General features: G+C 37.9%; 1 pseudogene; it reads left to right on the top strand.

Moving 5' to 3' along the window:
- LOC147391238 (uncharacterized) overlaps window positions 1-21,108 on the top strand; it is a 46,039-nt pseudogene extending 24,931 nt beyond the window's left edge.
- The last annotated feature ends 2,100 nt before the right edge of the window (window positions 21,109-23,208 follow it).

Below are 23,208 nucleotides of genomic sequence, written 5' to 3'. Positions count from 1 at the left end.
GGCGACTCCACTGGGGACATTGAGGATCAAACTTGAAAAACCCCAAGTATGGGAGCATCGCTAAAATAACCTAGGTTTTTTTTATTCTTTATTTATATCTTTGTGTTTGTTATGTATTTTATTTTATTTTTTTTTTATTTATTGAGCATGTGTTTTAAATATTTGACTTTGACATACTATTCTTGTGAGTTAATCAAGGGTCATCTAACGTGATCCTAAATAATGAAGGATTTCGAAATGGTTGGTTGTATGGAAGATAATATGATGATTGGTGGACCATTGGCGTTTAATTTTTACGTGTGTAGGTTTTTTCTTTTATTTTTCATTTTTATTTTATTTTATTTTATTTTTTAAGGGTGCGTGCCATTGATTATTAGATAGTGTTGTGTTTTTTTTAGTTTTTTTTTTTTTAAATAAAAAAGGAATAAAAAAAACAACATGTGTAATTAGTTTTAAAATAGTTTTTTGGGTTAAGAAAGTAGTGCTGTCCATTGACAGCAAGAGGGAAATTTTTTTTTAAAAAATTTGAAAAAAAAAAGAGAGAAAATTTTTCGTTTTGAGCTTCTGTCAACAAGAGATTTGGGTCGGTGTGTCATTAATAATAACGATGGCTTTCGGTTTACACACCCACTTAATAACAACGTTTGAGAGTGTGAAATGGGGTGTAATAAACAAAATCTTTTTTCTCCTATTCCCACATCATCTTCCCAAACGGTTTAAAAACGAGATCAGCGTCCTCAATGGTGACTTCTTTTGCAAATCTGTTTTGTTTACATCTTATTTCATCGTCCCCAACAAAGAGACCATTTTGTTAAAATCTGTTTCTGCATCTTGTCTCACTTTGTTGAAGAAACGACTCCACCCGATCGGTTTAGATCATAGATCTAATCGATCTATGGGTTGGAGCATCGAAAAAAAAAATAGATTTTTTTTACAGAAAACTCATGGATTCTTCCTCTGTTATTGGGTTTACAGAATTGAAACAAGAATTGTATTCAATATACAACGAAGAGGGGAAGTGAAACCGTGGTTAGTAGAGTTTATGTAGATTTTTTTTTTTCACTTCGAGCTCGAGCTTTAATGGGTCGTTAATGGTAGTAGTCTGATTGTTCTTTATTTAAAAAAAAAATCCAATTTTGGAAATCACAAGAGAGGGATACCCAGTAGATGCAATCGGATTCTCTTTTCTTTTCCCTTTCCAATAATTAATTTTTTTTTATGAAGTCGCAAGTTGCAGCCGAAATTCACCGCTACACTTCGGTTTTTTTTTGTTCGGTTGGAGCATGTTTTGAAAAGTAATTTTCGGTTTTAATGGCTGTTTAATTCAGAAAGTTTGAGTTTTAATGTGTTTATCTCATCAGCTTTTTCGAGATTTCGGATCTTACAATATTGAAAATTGAGAGAAAATTACAGATTGTAGTGGAATCAAATATTTTGAAATCAGTTTTTGTGAGTCGCGGTTTAGTTGTACGGTTCGCGCTCTAAAGGGGAACATTGCGTGAAGTTGATTTTTGAGCTGATTGGTTTAAATCGATCTCAATGAGATTGATAATTGGTTGAGGCAACCGGCCACTTCGTTTCCGATTTGTTTCCATTTTTTTTTTTTTAAATAAAAAATGTGGTATCACGTGTTGGGTAGACGAAATCTCGCACATCCATTTTTTGTGATTTACCTATAAGATCGTGGGTGTTTGGCAAATATGGCAAAAAAATAAAAGGACTAATTAGCAGCTCTATGGTTAAATGGAGAACAATTCTGATTTCTATGTGAGTTGTTATTGACACACCAATTCTTTTTAATGTTACTTTGATCATAGTAATTATTTACTGATTTACATGGAAATTTGGGTGACATTAGCAAAAGATGATGTGTCAATAACGATCCACTTATGGGTTAAATTTTAGGATTTTTTTTTTTAAAAAAAAAAAGGGGGGGGAAAGGGGGTTATTTGATTTTAGATCTCCATGCTAGCAATTATCCATTGATCCTCGATCCATGGTGCCTTAAAATTCTGAATTATTTAGGACCGTCCAAAATGACCCTTAATTGAAATACATGAATAGATATTTCGGATTAAAATGTTTGTTTCTAATACGGATATGTGCTTGGTATGCTTATCTTTAATCATGTGTTTAGAATGCCGCTGATCTTGATTAAATATCTATGCGTTTCGAATGGTGTTGATCTTGATTAAATATTCATATGATTCGAATGGTGTTTGATTTGATAGAATATTCATGCGATTCGTGATTGGTTAGTTGGACCCATGGGCCCATTTGTTTGAAAAGGCCCCGGGCACACCCCACCCTGTTTTGCACACACCACATGCACGTTTACTGTTTTACTCACTTACACGTCCCGTATAGCCAACGTGGCACTAGTGCGTGGCCCGGTCTCTTCGGAGATGCGACGTCATTCATGAAAACCACAACTCCAGTCACATACCTTAGGGTATATCAAACTGGGACATCAATACCGTCTGATCAGGTGATTCTGAGAGATATATTGATGCACCCAGGCTGGAGCGACCTGAGCCTTTGACCTATTGTAAGCCACACAGTCACATGTCCCGATTGCCAACGTAGTACTAGTACGTGGTCGGTCCCCTCGTGGGATGCCAAACCATTTATGAAAGCTACAACTCTTGACTCGTACCCGTAGGTATAAAAAATAATCTAAGTATATCAATTGCACTTCTTGGTCAAAACCGGTGCCTAAGCAAGATCTTGCCCCACTGTACCCTACTGTACGAGGGGGATAGACTACGTCTATTCTAGACGAGAGGTATTTAAGTGGGCCCTTGCTCAGCATTGTGCGCCACCTCTCAATTGGAGATCAAACTGGCTGTTTTTGGCTTCAGAAAAGTGAATTGAGGTTTTAGATTATCACCTATACGGTATATCAAACCAAGTCACCACGTATCGAAAGGTATATAGGTGTGCTTGGGCAAGGGTAGGCAGATAAAAATACATTGCACGTAGTAAGCTTAGAGTCTAGAAACCTTCCCCGTAGGTCACGACTCGAACTTATCGTGTGTGTTCCCGGGTTGTTTATTGAATGGAGCATGTTGATTGATGAAGGTATGTGAGTGATGTGAATGGTGAGATCAGATTGTATGATTGTCCTCAAGGATCAAAAATGTTGCTTTTGAAAATAAAAATGGGTGCACCGACCCAATAAAGAATCCATTTTTTGCAATAATTTATAATGACCCAGTCCATCTCGATCCAATAATCATGATGGGTCGGGCCATTTAAATCAAAATGGAAATCAAATTCTTTTCTAAATTCGGGTTTCAACCCATTTTTAAAGAAGAGAAATGGTTTACAAAAGGAAAGTATTTTCCAGAAGAAGTATTCTCTAAAAAAACTATATTTTCCAGAAAAGGTGTTTTCCATAAGAACAAGATTTTTCAAAGAAAAAATGTTTTCTAGAAGAAAAGAGAATGAAGGAAAAATGATTTACAAAGGATATATTTTTGCATGAACCTTGAAAGTTTTCTTTTTTGCATGGATTGTAAAATTATCAAAATATGTTTTTCTAAAAAGAAAATGATTGCAAAAAATAATCAGAATTGTGAAAATCGTTATTCAATAAAAAAATTATTTTCAAGAGTGCAATAAAATTATTTTCCTTCTAAATAATCATTGAATGGATGAATTGTTTAATGGATTGGTGCACAAAATTCAATAAAATCTCAGGGTTCATTTAAAATGTTATCAAGGGGGTGACACTGAAATTGGTTAAATTCACCTTCAAAGAGGTTTTAAGGGTTATCATTGTATCTAAGCTCAATCGTTAATCGTCTAGCTAGGGTTGTAAATCCGATCAGTTAGAGTAAACGTCAATATCAAGTCAACAGTCAGAAATGACCTCAGAATTTCTCAACATCGCCCAGTTGTTCCCTAAAAATCATAGTGCTTCAATCCTACCGGTTGTAAGTAATATCTCAGTCCTTAGTCCTAATCAAACTCATGTGGGTACTTGCCTTGAGTTTTCATGAGTCATTTGGGTTAGCTCGAGTCCTTTTTTCCAGCAAGGTCATGTCTTCCTTAGATTGAGTCTACTATTTCCTATTGAGTCAAGTTAGTTCATCGAGTCTATAGAGGTGTCTGTTGCCCCATCTGAAATTGATCGGATAAAGGAAATTTTTGAATACCTCGAGCGCATTAACGAATTAACTAATAATTTGATAGATTTCATTTCTGAATAAGAAGATAAGAGTCGGGCTCAACCTTTAATCGAGAAAGGAAAGGTCTTTGACCTCGAAACAAAAAATAATTCCTAAAGAGATTCAAATAGAAACCATCTTATCCCTAAAGGAACACGAAGGGATAATGAATTTACTCAGAAATTTCAAAAGACTTGTTCGTGTGATCATATAAGGATATGTTAGGTACAAGCTTGGGTGTTGTTCAACACGGAATAGATACTCGTCTATATCGATGGAATCAAAAAAGATGTTATAAAATGTATCAGCACTATCCTTACTACATCTTGAGTTTCAAATTACATATTATCAATCGATATGGGGGTACCTTTTGAACTGATCTCTGATAATGGGTCGTACTTTAAAGCATAAATCATTACTCTATGTTTAAAGTTGAAGATCCGGAAGCACAAATCATCCCCCTACCGTCCTCAGATCAATGGAACGGTTGAAGCAGTTAGTAAGAGTCTCAAGACTATCATCAGGAAAATGTGTAAATCACATCGAGATTGGTCAGAGAAATTATCATTCACTCTATGAACATATCGAACTTCAATTCGATCATCTACTGGAGCTACTCCCTACTCCTTAGTGTATGGCATGGAAGCAGTCTTGCTAGTTGAAATGGAAATTTCGTCTCTCAGGGTCTTGTTGGAAAATCATTTGTTAGAAACAGATTGAGTTCGTCAGCAGTATGAAGAATTAAACTTGATCGAAGAAAACGAGTTAAAGCCCTGTACCATGTGCAAGCTTATCTAAGAAGAGTCACCCGTGCATTTGACAAAAAGGTCAAAGCTCATCATTTACAAGTCAAGGATTTAACTATCAGACTTCAAAGAAAATTGAACACTCCTCCTCGACTATAGGAGAAAGTCTAAACCCAATTGGAGAAATTCATTCATTAAGGAAATACTGTTTGGAAAAGTCGTCAGACTTCAAGATCATGATGGAAGTGAACTACCAGAGTCAACCAACCTTGACCGGATCAAATGGTACTACATTTAAGGAGGCCATCTTTGGCCGAATCAATTTTCCTGCTACCCAGTTCATTATCTCTTTTCTCAGCCCTTTGCAGCCTTTTCAAAAAAAAAATGATACCTTTTTCTTTCTCAGCCCGATCACCTAAATTAGGGGAGGGAAATTCCGAACTACGTTTTGGTCTGATCCCAAAAATTTGGGGTACGTAGGCAACCTGAGAAGTTACTTCAGGCCCGACCACACCAAAATAAAAAATATATATTCCCCGACGAAGAAAAAATCTAAAAAGAAAAAAATTCAAAAGAATGGGGAAGAAAATTCAAGAAAAAGTTTAAATAAAATGTCACACAAGGGGTTTTTGGGTATTTGAGCCTCAAAATCCCTTTCATTTTATGCCTAGTCCCAAGCCTACCTATAAAAGTCCTCCTAAGTACCGTGTGAAAAGGTCAAGGAGGGTAGTAAAACATGATCAGACAGTAATTCTAGAAGGTCAGAGGAAAAGAAAAAGATTAAAAAAAAATGATGAAGCCTGCTAAGTTGAAAACCCGAAAAGGGCAACTTAGGCAAAAATTAAGGCAAGCTCGCAAAGTTGAAAATCTGAAAGGACAACTTTGGCAACAATCAGAGCCAAGAAAAAAGAAAAAGATCGCTAGATCGAAAACCTGAAAAGGCGATCTAGGCAAAAGTTAGAGCAAGCTCGATAGATTGAAAACCTGAAAAGGCGATCTAGGCAAAAGTTAGAGCAATATAAAAAAAAATCCCAAGCTGAGAGCGGTTCGAGCTGAATAATCAAGTTCAATACTCAGCTTAAACCAGGCATAGATTCATAAGCCACAAGTATCTTGTCTACGATCGATCTGAAAATTCTTACTTTCCCAAGTGAACCAATAGAGAGAAGGGTGAATTCTATGATGAGTCTCAAAAGAAAATATTTTGTTCTCTTGAGCCTGACTTAAAATCTTTAATAAAATTAATCAAAATTAAAAGTTGGATCTTTATTGCGCTTGTGGTAATCAAATATTTCAAACCTTCATACAAGGGGCATTTTTCTTTTTTCTCTAAATATGTAATTCTCCCCTTATACTAGGGGCATTTTTTAATGATGTGTTCAATGCCATGTTTATTGTCAAACTAGGGGCATTTTGTTTTTGAGCAATGTTAATCCTAAAAGATAATGAGAACTCCAAACTTAAGGTTACCCTCTTGATAGCAGTTTTTCGAAAAACTCTTGAGGTTCAAACTCAGGTTTTAAATTTATAAAACTTTTGGATAAAACCTTGAGGTTCAAACACATGCATTTTAGATCTCACATAGGAGATAGGGCATCTATTCTGTCCTAGATCTATTCATTCCCGGATTCAACCCCTCTTTTCCAGATTTCATTTTCAATCATTCTTTCCTAGATTTATTCCTTCATTCTCAGTTTTACTCAGCCAGATGCCGCCAAGGGTTTTCTTGGAATTATGCTCAGATGCCGCCAAGGGTTTTCTTGGAACTATGCTCAGATACCGCCGAGGGTTTTCTCGGAACTATGCTCAGATGCCGCCAAGGGTTTTCTTGGAATTATGCTCAGATGCCGCCAAGGGTTTTCTTGGAACTATGCTCAGATGCCGCCAAGGGTTTTCTTGGAATTATGCTCAGATACCGCCGAGGGTTTTCTTGGAATTATGCTCAGATGCCGCCGAGGGTTTTCTCGGAACTATGCTCAGATGCCGCCAAGGGTTTTCTTGGAATTATGCTCAGATGCCGCCGAGGGTTTTCTCTGAATTATGCTCAGATGCCGCCAAGGGTTTTCTTGGAACTATGCTCAGATGCCGCCAAGGGTTTTCTTAGAATTATGCTCAGATACCGCCGAGGGTTTTCTCGGAACTATGCTCAGATGCCGCCAAGGATTTTCTTGGAACTATGCTCAGATGCCGCCAAGGGTTTTCTTGGAATTATGCTGAGATACCATCGAGGGTTTTCTCGGAACTATGCTCAGATGCCGCTAAGGGTTTTCTTGGAATTATGCTCAGATGCCGCCAAAGGTTTTCTTGGAATTATGCTCAGATGCCGCCGAGGGTTTTCTCGGAACTATGCTCAGATGCCGCCAAGGGTTTTCTTGGAATTATGCTCAGATGCCGCCAAGGGTTTTCTTGGAATTATGCTCAGATGCCGCAGAGGGTTTTCTCGGAACTATGCTCAGATGCCACCAAGGGTTTTCTTGGACTTATGCTCAGATGCCGCCGAGGGTTTTCTTGGAATTATGCTTAGATGCCGCCGAGGGTTTTCTCGGAACTATGCTCAGATGCCGCCAAGGATTTTCTTGGAATTATGCTCAGATGCCGCCGAGGGTTTTCTCGGAATTATGCTCAGATGCCGCCAAGGGTTTTTTTGGAATTATGCTCAGATGCCGCCAAGGGTTTTCTTGGAACTATGCTCAGTTTATACTTACTTCATGCTCAGATTTGACTCATTTCCAACTCAAACTCTTTGAAACCTATCTCATATTTTGAGTCCACACACTTGCACAGTGGTTACATCAGTCAAGGAGAATTTTCCAAAATTCAAGGATCTGACACTGCCAGTGAGAGCTCGCGCTCAAGGACCTGACATTTTTCTAGTTTGGGGAGAGTTTTACGCTCAAGGATCCGAATACTCCGACGAATTGCTAAATCAGGCTACAAAATGAACTGTCACTAGCTTTGGCATTCGGATATTGCACTATCTACCAAAATAGATTTGCTTTCTAGTTTGCTTCAACCCTCTGCCAAAGAGGGGCATCTGTAGACACCCCATTTTTGCATCCGCCTGATTAATCAAGTCGTCAACCCGATCGCAAAAGTTCCCAATGATGGATGTCTATTCCAATGCTTTATTTTGTTACCAGATATGTTTCAGAAATCCGGATGAGGTATCTCGAACTGACAAAACTTAAAAACCATGCTACGCTAGGAAAATACTACCCCAGAAACATAGAAATCATCATCCTGCAAATCAAAAAGAAGCTTCACGATAAAAATCACTAAAAATGACCAAATTACCAATACCCCTAACATCAAAACAACCTTAGAGCCTACATTACGCTTAGGAAAATCCGTTCAAATACATAAAACGACAAATCGAAATCAAATAAATCATTTCTCCAATTTTCACAAAATTTGACAAAATTATGAAAATACCCCTCATAAAATTCCCGACCATTCCACACAAAAAATTTCATAAATGACAAAAACCAACATTCCCATTGAATTCCTTACAAAAAAACTGATTCCAAAACATCCTGGAACATTGAAAAACGATTTAAAACGTAAAAAATCCTCTCCGAGGGCAAAATGGTAATTTCATAATTTTAATAATTAAAAGTTTTGAAATTAATAAATAAATCATTAGATAATGTAAAGTGAAACATTAATAAAATTAATTATTAAAATTTAAACCAAAAAATTGATCAATCAGGCTTTCAAGAAAAATTGTTGATGATTCGCAAGATATTTCTTTAATGACCCCTCCATTTGGGGGTCCAAAGAATCAAAGATATAATAGAGGGGGGTTCTCCAAAAATTTAAAGTCAATCAAGCAAGACTAAAGTCAAGATATTAAAGTCAATCAAATAAGACTAAAGTCAAAATTAAAGTCAATTAAGTAAGATTAGAGTCAAGTATTAAAGTCAATCTCATAAGACTAAAGTCAAAACCCTAAATCAAAACCCTAATCTAAACTAATCAAGTCAATCTCATAAGACTAAGGTCAAAACCCTAAATCAAAACCCTAATCTAAACTAATCAAGTCAATCTCGTATGACTAAAGTCAAAATCCTAAGTCAAAGCCCTAAAGACTAAGTCCATCTCATGAGACCAAAGTCAAAACCCTAATTAAAACTCTAAAAGAAATCCTAATCAAATCCTAATGCTTCTAAAATCTTTATAAATAGGAGCCTCCACACCCTATTTTCGTATCAAAGAAAAAACCCTAGGAAAAGTAGGTGAAGAAGCCTCCACAACCTCTCCAAAACCCTAATTTTGAAGTCTCAACTCCTTACCTAACACTCCTACTCTGATTTTAGCCTAAAAAACACCCAAAAATCTCTCAAAAATATCTCAAAAATCCACAACAAATTCGAAGCACCCAGATCCAAGAAGGAGATACCTTACCTCGGATATCAGAAATCAGATCCGGAGATAGAACGAAGTAAGGAATACGGTACAAGGAGCCGTTTTCACCAGATCTGAGGGAATAGCACTTTTGCAGATCGAAGGTAAGGTTTTTTTTTATTATTTTTTAATCTAGGTTTGTCATTAGCGATGTAGATTTATTTGGGATAAGTAGAGACCGGCAATGGCCGGGCGGGGTTGGTGCCTAACACCTTTCAACCCCGTAACATGATCCCCGGATTCAGATTTTCTGTAGTACATTAGTTTTTATCCATTTTAGAGTCAGTTTGGTTCCTAGACCACAATAACTAGGTGGCGACTCCCAAACCTCAAGGGTCAAAAGCGGATCCGCGCACCCCGCGGATCGAGGGCGCTTTCAGTACCCATAGGTATATAAAAGATAATCCAAGCACATCGATTGCACTTCTTGGTCAAAATCGATGCTTAAGCGAGATCCTGTCCCGCTGTACCCTACTGTACGAGGGGGATAGACTACGTCTATTCTAGACGAGAGGTATTTAAGTGGGCCCTTGCTCAGCATTGTTCTCCACCTCTCAACTAGGGATCAAACTGGTTGTTTTTGACTTCAGAGAAGTGAGTTGAGGTTTTAGATTATCACCTATACGGTATATCAAACCAAGTCACCACGTATCGAAAGGTATATAGGTGTGTTTGGCCAAGGGTGGCTAGATAAAATGCATTGCACGTAATAAGCGTAGAGTCTAGAAACCTTCACTATAGGTCACGACTCGAACTTATCGTGGGTGTTCCCAGGTTGTTTATTGAATGAAACCTTTTGATTGATGAGTGTATGTGAATGATGTGAATGATGAGGTTAGAGTGTATGATTGTCCTCAAGGATCAAAAATGTTGTTTTTAGAAATTAAAATGGGTGCACCGACCCAATAAAGAATCTATTTCTTGGAAAAATTCAATAATGACCCAGTCCATCTCGATCCAACAATCATGATGGACCGGGCCATTTAAATCAAAATGGAAATCAAATTTTCAAAGAAGAAAAATAGTTTACAAAAGGAAAATATTTTCCAGAAAAGAATGTTTTCCAAAAGAAGTATTCTCTAGAAAAAATATTTTCCAAAAAATGTTTTCCGTAAGAATAAAAATTTTCAAAAAAAAAAAATTTTACATGGACCTGGGAAGTACACTAAAATACCCTTTTGTGTTAGACCAGGATGTTAGTTGCAGACAATAATCCGATCGACCAGTTAATCAAAACAACCGTCATAGGGATGCACCCTGTAGAGAAAATCAATTTTGGGAGATTCATGTTGAGGAGTGCTCTCTACTTCCACGAGTTTGAGATAGACTGGAACCTCTTACGTGCTATGGCTAAGCGCTGGAACCCCTACCTTCACATATTCCATATTGGGCATATGCATTTGTGCCCCACTCACGAGGATTATTGTGGCATCATGGGGATATCCACTTCAGGACCTCATTGAAGACCGGATATTCTGGTGACCTCGCCACAGGACTGAACATTTCCAAGGAAGAAGCCAAGACCTTAGTTCATAACGGGATATTGGACTTAGTATCTTTATATTGCTCCCGCAGTCACCCTATCAATGTAAAACCAGAAGCCTGACGAGTCACTAGAGACTATTGATTATGTCTAGGAATCCTAGCCCAATACATACTGACCTCTAATAGTGATGGCCAAACTATCCTTGAGTCCTTCATAGATATAGCCTCTCAACTCTACAGGAAAGCCAACCCAGTACCCCTCATCCTAGCTGAAATTTTCTCAGGTCTAGATGCCATAAAAAATGGTGAACATGAAAGCTTCAAATTACGCCCCTACTTACTCTATATGTGGCTTTGTGATCATCTCAAAATTGTAGATGTTCCTTCAAACCTTGAGTATGGGCCAGAACACTTTTCCAAAAGAAACCTGTTAGTGCGTCACAACTCAGTCAAGGCTTGAAACAAATGGTTAGACTCTCGCCTTGCTCGTCATATCGATTTAAGATGTCCTTGGTGGATGATTGATCCCCCTGTTCTAGGAACCAAAGGATCCTACAATGTCCGTCTGATCAGTTTAGAAGAAACATCTTTTTACCATCCTAATTTGATCCCAAAACAGTACGACGTACCCATAGAGTTATCTTTACCTCAGAACAAAGCTTTCTTTCCCCCCAAGCCTTTGACTGAAAAATTAGTGCATCTCATTGAGAAGGTTTGGAACAAACACACCTTAGGGCACCCAGACAGACCAGTAGAATTCAAAGAGCCAGTTATTAGAACTAAGAGGATCAAGCCTGACAGCAATCCTGATGACCATCAAGACAGAGCCAAGCGTCCATGTAAAAATTGTTCAAGTCAAATTTGTTGAAAGATGTTTTAATAAGAACATTTTCTTTGTCAATCATTTTCAATAAAGCTATTTTTCTTTTGAATAAATATTTATTTCCTTTTTGAATATTCATTGTGTGAATGGATTAATTAATGGATGGGTACACAAACCTCAATAAAATGATTCTTTAAAATGTTATCAAGGGGGTAATACAGAAATTGACTAAATCTACCTTTGATGAGGTTATATAGGATTATCATTGTGCCCAAACTCAAGCATCCACCTCCTAGTTGGAGTCGCAAGTCCAGTTGGTTAGAACGAGCCACAGTACCAAGTCAACAAGAAGAGATGGTTTCAGAATCTGAGCTCACAGAGATCCGTAAGATCTTGGCAGCCTTTGCCAATGATATCAACAGTATAAAAGGCAAAGTAGAAGTGTTAGAACAGACCTCAGAATCAACGGGTAATCCCCTAGATGACCCAAAGGGAAAAAAAGTAGAAGAGAAACGTCTATGTGAAGTCTTCGAACTTGAAGGAGACGAAGAGTATGTTGATGAAAATCCGGCATTATCTAATAGAATGTCTCAATTGGAGTCAGCTATGAAGAGTATAAAGGGTATCGACGAGATTGCAGCAGGCATTGCAGCTCTGAACCACATCCCTAGAATTCATTTGTCAGATAAGTTTGTGATACCTGAAATGGACAAGTTCAGTTTGACAGGGTGTGCGAAAACACATCTTAAGGTGTATGTTACCAACATGCGCACTATGGGGCTCAACGACGAACAAATGATGTTATTGTTTCAAAGAACTTTATCAGGATCAACACTACGTTGGCTGATGTCTCAAGATTCAGTTATTGTGGGTACATGAGAGAACATGTCAAAGGCCTTCTGGCATCAATATAAGTACAGTACCGAGATTGAGATTTCAAGAAGGGATTTAGAAGCAACTAAACAAAAAAATGGGGAGACATTCACTGATTTCATTAGTAGCTGGAGAGCCAAGGCTGCTCAAATGTGGGATAGACCTTCGGAGAAGGAACAAGTAGCGATTATCCTAAAGAACCTCTCACAAAGATATGCTCAGCACCTAGTGGCCCAATATCTCCCTACTTTTGAGTCCTTGTTACAAGTCGGAAGCCAACTCGAGGACGCATTTGCCTCTAGGGTTATTTCTAACCCCTCAGATAATAAGCCTAAGAAACCTTATGTTCCCAAACCCAATATCAACCATACTTATATCGCCAATACCTCAGTTAGCCCAGCTCAACCCCCTGCCTGGACTAATAATCAGGTTCACCCAAGTCAACCTCGAACTCCGTGCCAATTTACCAATTTAAGGATGACCCTTACCGTGGCTTTGCAAAAACTGTTGAATAAAGGGTTGCTTACCCTGATTCAACCCTGACCTTTACCAAACCCCTTGCCAGCCGGACACAACCCTAACTTATTCTGTGAATTTTATCAAAATCCTAGCCATCACACGGATCGATGTATCACCTTGCACCATGCCATTTAAAACCTTATTGACAACAAAAAGATCATAATCCCTAGCCCACCAAATGTCACCACTAATCCACTACCTACCTATCAACCTCCACCAACCCTGAACATGGTTTCTCACACCCCATTGCCATTCGATCCCGTCTCTCTTATCCATCCAATCCAAGTCAAACCGCCTAGTTACCCCCTTACTGGGATAACTTTTACTGATGAGGTTTTCACTACGAACTATGAATCATTTGATCTCACATCGGATGATACGTATTGCTTATCCCTACCTCGCTACAGTAGTCCTGCATTCACTAGTTACCTGTTGGCTCAAATGAACCTAAAAAAACCCTGTATCTTTGACAGATGAAGATCCATACTTGTTGACTGAAGAAGATGAGCCTTTCTCCCTCTCTTGTGATGAAGTTAGACATATGACTCGAGGAGGAAGAGTTTTTAAGCCACAAGAACTCTGTGTTGATAATCTTGTAGCCCTGGCAAGAAAAGAAGGAGAAGATCCCATCAAAGAAAATATCGAAGAAGATAACTATGTGATTAAACAGTTGAAGAAAAAATCAGGGACCAATATCTCAGTATGGGGTTTACTCATGGCTTCCACTGCTCATAGGGAGGCTGTTCTCAAAGCACTAAACACAGCCCAAGTCTCCTTTGACACTTCTCCAGATCAACTGGCCAGTATAGTAGGGGCAACTTACGTGGAGAATATCCTATCCTTCTCGGACTCAGATCTCCTAAAAGAAGGGGCATGCCATACTAAGCCGTTGCACATCACAGTCGACTGTAACGGGATGAGGGTACCGTTGGTTTTGATTGATAATGGGAGTGCACTGAATGTTTGCCCTTTGAAGACGGCTACTTGTCTCGGGTTTAAGGCTGAGGACCTCAAACCCACTAATCAAGGTGTTAGGGCCTATGATAACACCAAGAGGGATGTACTGGAAATTTTACACCTTCGATTGTCCACAGGCATAGTAGAATTTCCTGTGGAATTTCAAGTTATTGATATCCAGTCTTCTTTCAATTTACTGTTAGGGAGACCATGGTTACACCAGATCAAAACCATCCCCTCCACGCTACACCAGAAGGTCAGGTTTATCAAGGATGGGCTAGTGATTACTCTTCATGGAGATGCTAAAATTGTAGGAATCGTAAACAGTACTGAGGCCAAGAATGAGCCACTGCTTGAGATTCAGCCAGAACAACAGGGGATAGAACTTAGCGGGTTCGAATTCGAGAAGATCTGCTCAGTTCAATGGGATCACTCGGTGAACGAATATTTTCCTATTGAGAACATCTCTAACTATTATATGGACAATATGTTAAAAAAAATGAGATTTTTCCCGGGTATGGGCCTAGGTCGCAAACAACAAGGTATCAAAGAGGTACCAGTGATTAAAGAAGTCATTGGCACATTCGGGCTAGGATATAAGCCTACTAAGGAAGATTGGGCCCAATACTAGAAGACAAAGCGGAAAAAGGCAATTGCAAAAAGGCAAAGGCGCACCACGAATCTCATTAAAATGAAGCCCTATCGAAAGACCCTCAATAGTTATTTTGTGAAAGAAGGAGAAGACTTCCGTTACTGTGGGTTCCTAGAGCCGTTCATTGATCACATCACAGGCACTCGTCTGCCGGGGTTTGAAATCTTCTTTAGCATGGAATGGCCTGAAAAAGAAGCAAGCACAGAAGTTAAAGAGAAGAAAGTTGAAGACTGGCAGCTCGATCTGGACTCCCTCAACATTGATCAGCTATTCCTTGAAGATCACAGTGTCCTAATGTTGTCAGTTGAGGAGGGGATCCCAAATCCTCAGTCTATAATCAAACCCACTGTTGGGTGTCACTCTAACTATCATGTAATTAGTCTTGTGTTGCACGTCAAGGCTGGGTCTGTCAGTCCTATTATTCCTGTTCAGTCTGACATGCCAGTTGAGTCCTGTATTTCTGTTGAGTCAAGTAAGTTAGTTGTTTCTGCTGAGTCTGTTATTTCTAGTGAGTTTGTTTTTCCTGCTGAGTCAAGTGAGTCTGTCAAGTCTACAATGAGTCCTGTTACCCCATCTCTTTTCAATGAAATGAAAGAAATTTTTGATTACCCCGAGCACAATAATAATTTAACTAATAATCTGACTTCGGAGGGAGAGCCTTCTAACGAATAACCTCCCCCTAAAATAATCAAGTTACTTGAACAAGAAGATGAACGTCGGGCTCAACCTCTAATAGAAGAAGTAGAGATTATCAACCTCGGAACAAAAGAAAGTCCTTAAGAAATTTGGATTAGGGTCACTTTATCTCCAGATGAACGCAAAGGGATAGTAGACTTGCTCAGAAAGTTCAAAGACGTATTCGCTTGGTCTTATGAGGATATGCTGGGGGTAAGCATAGACATTGTTCAACATCAAATTCTGTTATATTCTGATGCTCTACCAATCAAACATAAACTTCGATGTATGAAGCCAGAATGGACTCTGAAAATTAAAGAAGAAGTTACGAAGCAGATGAACGTTGGATTTTTGAAAGTAGTAGAATACCCTGAGTGGATTGCCAATGTCGTCCTCGTGCCAAAAAAGGATGGAAAAGTCAGAATGTGTGTGGACTTTAGAGATCTAAACAAAGCAAGCCCAAAGGATAGTTTCCTTTTGCCACATATAGATGTTCTAGTAGATAGTACAGCAGGGCACGCTTTGTTGTCCTTCATAGATGGTTTTTTGGGGTACAATCAGACAAAAATGGATCCTCGATAAATGTAAAAAAGGTCGTTCATTACACAGTGGGGAACCTTTTGCTACAAGGTCATGCCTTTTGGTTTGAAGAACGCTGGAGCCACCTATCAAAGAGCAGTTACAACTTTACTGCACAACATGATACACAAGGAAGTCGAAGTCTATGTAGACGATATGATAGTCAAATCCAAGGAACGACCGAGGCACGTTGCTGCATTAGAAAAATTTCTGACAAGGATTCAAAAGTACCAACTCCGCTTCAACCCGTAGAAATACCTATTTGGAGTAACTTCTAAAAAACTATTGGGATTTGTGGTCAGTCAAAGAGGGATCGAAGTAGACCCTGTGAAGATTAAAGTTATCCAAGAGATGCCACCGCCTAAGACTGAAAAGCAAATTTGAAGTTTTTTGGGCAGAATCCAGTATATTAGCAGATTCATCTCTCAACTCACTAACGTCTGCGAATCTATTTTCAAGCTTCTCAAGAAAAATGAACCAGTAGTTTGGAATGAGCAATGTCAAAAGCCTTTCGACCAGGTCAAGGAGTATCTCTTGAACCCACCTATTTTGATCCCACCTACACCGGGTGAACCACTTCTTCTTTATCTGTCAGTCACAGAAGAAGCTATGGGATGCATGCTTGCACAGTATGACAAAGATACTCGCAGAGAAAGGGCTATATACTACATCAACAAAAAGATGTTAGAGTATGAACGAAAGTATTCGGTCCTAGAAAAAACTTGTTTGGTACTGGTATGCGCTACTCAGAGACTCCGGCACTATATGCTATCCCATTCAATTATCTTGTTATCTCGGATGGATCCTCTCAAGTATCTTTTCGAGAAGTCGACATTGACAGGGAGAACCGCGCGATGGTTCTTGTTGTTATCAGAATTTGACATCACGCACGTTACACAGAAGTCTATCAAGGGTAGAGCTGTAACAGAATACTTGGCAGATCACCCTGTAGTAGAAGGGATAAGGCCTGTTGATCAATTCCCAGATGAAAACATCTTGCATGTTGAAGAAGAGTCTAAGAATCAAACATGGCAGCTGTACTTTGATGGAGCCGCCAATCAGAATGGGTATGGAATAGGGGCAATCCTGTTTTCTCTAGAAGGATGCCACATTCCGATCGCCATTAAGTTAGTTTTTTCTAACACGAATAACACAACTGAATATGAGGCATGCATCGCGGGGCTCGAAGCCACTTTAAACCTGGACATTACAGAAATTGAAGTTTTTGGGGATTCAACCTTGGTCATACATCAGTCATTGGATGAATGGAAGACAAGGGACGAAAAGTTGAAGCCTTATCATGAGTATCTGTTAAACTTAGTGAGTAAGTTTAAAGTTATCCTGTTCCAACACTTGTCAAGGGAAGATAACAGATTTGCTGACTCTTTAGCCACTCTATCTTTAATGATCCATTTCCCCCTGGCATGGAATTGAGGCCGATCACTGTCGAAGTCAAAGACAAACCTGCATATTGCCATCAGATCAACATTGCTACTCGACTACCTGATGGGAAGCCATGGTACACAGATATAAAGAGAGTGTTGGAAAAATAAGAATTCTCAGAAGAAGCATCGCGGAAGGAACGACAAACCCTACTAAGATTAGCATCTCAATTCATCCTGTGCGCAGGAAGTTTATACAAAAGGTCTTATGATGGGATTCATTTGTCGTGTGTTGATGAAGATCAAGCTGAATAGATAATGGTTGATCTACATTCAGGAGAATGTGGCCCTCACATGAGTGGGAAAATGTTAGCTAAGAAAATTATGAGACAAGGGTACTACTAGCCCACGATGGAAACAGATTGTTACCACATGGTCAAGACCTGTCATAAATGCCAAATACATGCGAACCTTATACATGTGCCACCATCTCAATTAGTTGGTCTTACTTCACCGTGGCCATTCTCAGTTTGGGGAATTGACATTATTGGTAAAATATCGCCTAAGGCATCAAACGGGCATGAATACATTCTAGTTGCTATCGATTATTTTACTAAGTGGGTTGAAGCTGCTCCTTATGCTGTCCTCACTGCGTCTCGAGTTGCAAAGTTTATCCAAACAAACATCATCAGTCGATACAGGATACCTTCTGAGTTGATTTCTGATAACGGGTCATACTTCAAAGCTGAGGTTATTACATTGTGTTCAAAGTTCAAAATCTCACACCACAAATCATCTCCTTACCGTCCTCAGACTAATGGAGCAGTCGAAGCAGCTAATAACACATGACATTCATCTACCCACACCATCACTTTTCTCTAACATTCATCTAACCACCTATCTCCATCACTTTTCTCTAACATTCATCTACCCACACCATCTCTCTCCAAAAATTATCTCAACCCATACCCTTTCCTAACCTACCCACCTCACCTTCTCTAGCACCATCAACCACCCATATCCCTTACATCCTAACCCATTACCTTTCTCTAATCACTCCACCAACTCACATCACAACCCACACTTCCCCTCATCATTTCGTACAAAACCATTATCACAAACCTAACCAATACATCTCCTCTCCTATCAAACACCTACTCTCACCAATCAATTCATATAATCACCCCATCTCCCCATCCTTTTAACACATGACATCATCTCATTAACCCTCCCACAAATCCAAACACCTAATCCCTTATACTACCTATTCTCCTAAATCTAAACACCTTACCTCTTCAATCAACATAACACTCAATCAAACACCTAACACCTTACACCCCCATTCTCTCCATCACACATCACTCAACTCACCTCACCAAACACTCCACCCAAGTAGATTGGGTAAGATCCAAACCATTTGAATCCAAACACTACCCATTTTTACTTATTACACAATTATCCTCCCCTCCACTCTAAATTTCATACCCCTCACCTTTAAAATCTATGTCATTCTCTACTCTCCCAATAATTCACCCCATTATATCCCTAAAGTACCTTTCAAACACCTATAAATACTCTTCATCCCCTACTAAAAATGATTACCAATTCTCCCCTCAAGTCTCACATAAAAATATTATACTTAACTCAATTTTCTCATCATCTCTTCCCTACTTCTTCAATCACACAAAAGGGGTGACATTCTCATAAATCACTAAGGACATAAAGAAGAAGAATCTAAGAAGAAAAAAAAGAAGAAAAGAAGATTAAAGCTTCAAGGTGGGTTCAAAGATACCCCCCATCTATCTCTCTTTACCCTCTCTACCTTCCTCTTCTATTATCCTCTCCTCTCTTTATTTTATTTTTAGATGGACTTAGAATGAATACTCCCCCTCCCTTATCTCTGGTAGATTGGACTCCGGTTTGGTCAAAAGTATAAAGGTTGTAATCTCTTTCCAAATAAAATCAGTTTTGAACCCTTTATATTGTTTTGAGGCAACGGTATTTGAATCATTCTCAACTCATGAGAATGGGTCTATAGCCATGGCCAACACTTTTCAAATATTGATTATATCCAAAGTTAATGTCCTTTTGGGTCATCCCTTTCGATGAGATGACCCTTACAAGCTAAAGCCAAAAGCAAGTCCCTACTTAGGGAACAAGCCCCCAACACGTGGCAATTCATTTTATTTTTGTTTTCAATTAAAATGATCGGGTTGAGTTGAGGTTACCGCCACTTGGCAGGGAAAAAAGGGTGCCTAGCACCTTCCCTTTTCCCCAATAGAGCCGCTTACACCGATCTCAAGGTTTGATTAGTCCTTATCCAAACGAGAGTCACTAAACGTCAAAAATTACATTATTTTGAAAAATATACATTCCGGGTGATTATTCACACCCACTTACAATATGAATGGTGGCGACTCCAATCCTTAGTAAATGTGGTACTCATAATCGAGAATCACGTATCTACAAACAACACATTGAGATTATTTCAATTTATCAAATAATTAAAAGATTCTTAACATTCTTTAGAGTGAAGGTTTGAGTTGTTTTTGTACTAGATTCTCTTCCTTTTGAATTTGGAAGCATACATATGACTTCGTAACCGAGGCCAATTTGCTTCATTGAAAGTTTCAATAGTTTTATATTCTGTTATCATGTAAGATTATAGCTTTCCTTTACAGATTGAGTTGGTGGTGTTAACTTCTGTTCTTAGTGCAGATGTCTATCTTGCTGGGACTCTCATGTTAATATTTGGCATGGGCTTACATGTATTATTTATCAATAATGTGTCTGTTGATGTACCTTCCAACGTCGACCGTGTTCTCAAAGGATCTTCTTTGTTTGGGATGTTTGCTCTTAAGGTATTTACAAACTCGTTTAAGCCGATACCTTATATCGAGATTAAAAAGAACCACTCATTAATTAATTCTTTTTGTTATTCATCTTTCTAGTATTGCCTTTTTCTAATTGCGCACGATTATTTGGTGAAATTCAATTTTTTTTTTTTATCGTGGTTATCCCATCCTTTTGGGTGAGACTAATCCCACGGTCACACGCATCGCCCCCTCGGAAAGTCTTATGTGCAATTGGTTGAGTCACCCCAAGGGATTAATTACTTCGTGGGGGGTTTCGAACACTTGACCTACCTTTCTTGAGGAACTTATCAAGGCTCGGCTTGCCAGTAGGCCAACCCCTTGGGGTGAAATTCAGTTACCTTTGTATTTAGATCTCAGGTTGTCCTACCCATAAACACCTCACATCCCACCAATTCATTTATTCTTTCCATTTAACTTAAAAGGGCACATGTATAAGTTCTAATTACTAATATATAAAATTGTAACATTGAAAGTTTCACTTTGGTCTCGGCTAAAATATCCGAGGTGTCACAAAACTTCAAAACATGATTGTACCTTCTCGAAGAATAGTGCAACAAGTGCTTTATGACTAACTGCAAAACTGGTACTCTCCTTCACTAGAAAAGGATTACAAAATTCTTTACGACTACTATCACAAATGGGTTGATTTTTTTATTTTTTATTTTTGTAAGAGAGACCTAAATGGATGAAAATTAGCTCACTTGACGAGTTAAAGACAAAAGTGGGACACGTTATTGTTATGATTCTTCTGGTAAAGATGTTTGAGAGGAGCAAGATGGTACAAATAACTATTGGTGTGGATCTTCTAAGTTATTCTATATGTATTTTCTTGTCATCTGCTTCTTTGTACATTCTCCATAATCTTCACAAGTCAAAGTGATAAAGTTCAAAGATTGCTTCTTTGAATTTTTAATGAAATTTGGAAACTTGTAAATATCTTTTATTATTATTATTATTATTATTATTATTATTATTATTATTATTATTATTATTATTATTTATATGAGACTTTTCTTTTCGGAATGGGTTATTTGATAATCTTCAAAGCAGCAATGACGATCGTATTCGTGTGCCCGACATTAAATTGGAAGTGAATGAGCCCAATGGGGAATACAAACACATCACCCTTGTAGAGGACCTTGGTGATGAAGTGGTTATTGTTGGCATTGGAAGTGAATGAGCACTGGAGATATTTTCATGTGACAAGATTGGGACACTAACCAACACTAATGATATGTTGTTGTATTGTGAAAGTATGCATTTGTGGAAATATGAAGGAAGATGATGGCCCTTCTGTGGCTCTTAGTTTCTGCTCAAATGGACAACCCCTTGGTGGCTCCAAATTACAGTTGTAATCCGATGGACAACTCCTTTCGATTCTCAGTGCAACAGATGACACCATCATACCTGCTACTTCAGGTACAAAATTTGTTCTAATTAATTATGTATAATTAAGAAATTTTTCATTAAATCGGATATTGGTTCTAATTATAGATCCTAATTATCATAACAACAAGGAATGACAAGTACTGGCACTAAACCGATTCAGTGAAATCAGTATCTAGGGAGTCTGGCAAGCTCCTTATCATGGACAATGCTACAATAGACACCAAGTAGGTCATTTAGCAACTATAAGGTACCAGAATCTTTCATGGGCTGCTATTTCCTTTTTAGATAAATAAAACAGTTATTTATTATTATTTTTCTTGATTTGTTCAGATATTGTATATTAATCAAAGATAACTAATTGTGTGAAATATTTTAGTTAGTAGAACGCCGAGGCGTGCTGAGGATTGATGCGGACATGTCGATTAACCTATGAACAGCCTCAATGATGGCAGGATTTTCTCTTGATAAGGATGATTTCTTTTAGGCTTTCACATATGTAGTAGATTTTAAGTGAAAATAATGATGTAAAAGATATAATGTAGCAGATTGAAAGAGGTTTATAAGGGATGGAGCCATGATTGTCAACCATGTCACATTATTGGCTGCTGCAAATTCGATATGGATCGATAACTACCTTCTCCTTTTATTTATGAAATTTATATTTTTCTAATGATTGTGAGATTGTAGTTGCAAACTTGCCTTGCATTTAGCAATTCAGAAAGAGAATTGCTCACACCATAAATCATGGGATAGATGATCTATTTGTACCTCCTGAATTTTCTTTGTAACAGGGTTTGCTCAGTGCCTCAAAAGATATACCCGTCACACCCATTGTGTGATTTCAATGAACAAATATAGCCTTTATTTATTTATTATCAGATGCTTCAGATTGAAGGGAATTGTCTATGATAAATTAAGCTTATAACAGAGATTTGATCAGTACATATGAAAATCCTTACCTGTGAGGTCCAATGGAGAATAATTAATACTTGAAATAAGCACATTAATACTTCTGTATAAGCATGTTCACAATCCTCTATGTTTTAATTAGTTGGATATGTTATTAACTTATTTATACATTAAAAATAAAAAATAAAAGATACAGTTAGAATGTAGTACTTCATAGTTTCTTCATGCAGAAACTTAATGTTTTTCATTTTCACTTCTGCTCATAGGAAATAGAACGTTGCTAATATTTATTTCCACGTTCCATATGGTATTGTTTATTGTATATTTATTTTCAACGTGTGCAGGTTGGAGAACATAGGTTAAATGTAATATATATATTTTAAAAAATGACTTATTGCAGCAGATATTATTATCCGCCGTTATATGTGTTATATTTTATTTTAAAAAAAACTGACCTATTGCAACGGATATTAATATCTGTCATTATATGTGTTATATTTTTATTTTTAAAAAAATGATCTATTGCAACGGATATTAGTATCCACCGCTATGTGTGTTATATTTTATTTTTTTAAATGACCTATTGCAATGGATATTAATATCCACCGCTATATGTTTATATTTTATTTTTAAAAAAAATTACCTATTGCAGTGGATATTAATATCCGTCGCTATATGTAATACATTTTGTTTGTTAAGAAAATAAACTATTGCAGCGGATATTAAAATGTGCCGCTATAGGTATTACCTATAATAGCGGAACAAGG

This window comes from Akebia trifoliata, chromosome 11 (assembly GCF_017979445.1).
Source record: "Akebia trifoliata isolate Shusen 1 chromosome 11, ASM1797944v1, whole genome shotgun sequence".
NCBI lineage: Eukaryota > Viridiplantae > Streptophyta > Magnoliopsida > Ranunculales > Lardizabalaceae > Akebia > Akebia trifoliata.
Note: the sequence above shows the minus strand (reverse complement) of the source record. Positions and strands in the feature narration are given on the sequence as shown.